Genomic DNA, 1,924 nt, shown 5'->3' with positions numbered 1-1,924 from the left:
TTACACAAAGCCTCACCCTTTTATTCTACAGGCTTAGAACAACAGTGTTGCTTGGTGGTAACTTGAAAGAGTTGTTTTTATAGGTAAGATTTTGTTTTTCTTTTTTTTTAGGTTGATTAACCCTCTTAAATAGAACCGAGTTTTATACATTCACTTACCCTTATCGTTTTCAATGGCAGAGGTTCTTATAGTTTCTATGGCTAAGGTAAATTGTTCAAGGCTTCTGCTTTAAAATATGGTTCAATACTTCAGTATTTTTAAATTTTGTTCATTACTTTTGTCTCCAATCCACAAGAAGGGAGAGGTTTATCATTCGAGCTTTTCTAACCCTCGATGTTGTTTCTCCATAGGTAAATGAAGATATTTCATTGATATATCTTCGCAACGCTGAACTTAGGGTGATCCTAATACCCGGTTTCATGCTTTGGTTACAGATTCGTCCACTCTTGTGGCTTGAGTCTTTCCTGAGTCTGGTTGCATTCGACTAGGTCACTCTACAAGTTCTTTTCCTATAGGGTTTTGTCCTCTAGCAAAATCCCAAATGATATTTGAATTGTACTATTTGATTTTAGGGTTAAATGCCCTTCTGTACGACATATTTGTTACCGTTATTTAATTTTCGCCTTATTTTGAGTTTATGAGGTTTAGAATCGATAGGATTTTTATGTTTATGATGTGTATAGAATTGTTTATGAATTTTGGTTTGTAAAAGGTTCCATATTATTATTATTTGTTGGAGACCTATGATTTGGATGTGGGTTGCGGTCGGTCTCAACTTGACAACACATTTTCGTTGGAGTTAATTATTTAACTTATTCAAAGAGAAATGTTGTCATTTCATCTAGTTTCCATGTCTATAATTCTTACTTAAATAAATGTTGATATTTCAATGTGATCCCCACCATTAGATTTTCTAGATTCGCTGTATATGTTTCCATGTCTATAATTCTTACTTAAATAAATGTTGATATTTCAATGTGATCCCCACCATTAGATTTTCTAGATTCGTTGTATATGTTGAGAGATGTTTGCATAATTGAATATATATATTTGAGCATGGATTATGGTGTGAAAGATAATGTTCTTTCCTTTAATGTTTATTAGCGATAACTTATAGAATTGTTTTTTGTAGCTTCCTTAAGTTCATTTCGTGAGTAAAAAATTGTATAATGCTATGGTTATTTGTTTTCTTTTACTGTAATGCTCTTTACTGTAATGCCCAGTTTCATTTTAATCAAAGTTAATGTACTCAGGTTTATACAGAAGAAAAATAAAAAATCACTGTTTGAATGAAATATATAGTTCTTTACTACAGTTCCATTCAAGTCTTTTCATTTTTTCTGTTATTAATTCTATATAGAAAGAAAGTAAGGAGTTTTCATCTGAGTGCATAGGAGACTTATCTGTGTTGTATTTTAGCTTTGTTAGCCTCTTTTCTTCCTTTTGCAATTTTGTGTTGTTACCGAAAGATCTCTCCATGTAGCCTCGAGTCTGGAAATGACGTTTAGACTCTCCCCCGAGCCCTTCCCCTCCACGCAGTATTGATGAACCCTGTGTTCATTTGGGGTATCTTGAGACATCAAGTCTAATAGTCCAGCCTCAAGTCACATACCTTCATTAGGTCTCCCACTAGTTTATCTCACGCAGCTCAAGGATTTGTTGGTGGCAACATTTTGCCTTTAGTCCCAATGTATAATTTCCTCTCTCCAATTCTCGAGCCCCCTAGGCCTTCCTTGAATTCTTATTTTGAGGAAAAATGTGAGTAACCACCTTAACTTTCTCATGAGGTTTAACAATTGTTTTCATTTTCCTTAAAATACTTCAATTTTTAATATGTATTATTAATAAATTGTTTTGACCAACTCAACCAAGCTTTTTAATGTTCCAAATGAACCTATGATGACAAAATCATAACAGTAAAAAT

Source organism: Pinus tabuliformis, chromosome 2_1, assembly GCF_031772625.1.
Source record: "Pinus tabuliformis cultivar Carrire ecotype Pingquan chromosome 2_1, CPIR1, whole genome shotgun sequence".
Lineage (NCBI taxonomy): Eukaryota > Viridiplantae > Streptophyta > Pinopsida > Pinales > Pinaceae > Pinus > Pinus tabuliformis.
The sequence above is the reverse complement of the archived record's forward strand: the minus strand, read 5'-3'. Positions refer to the sequence as shown.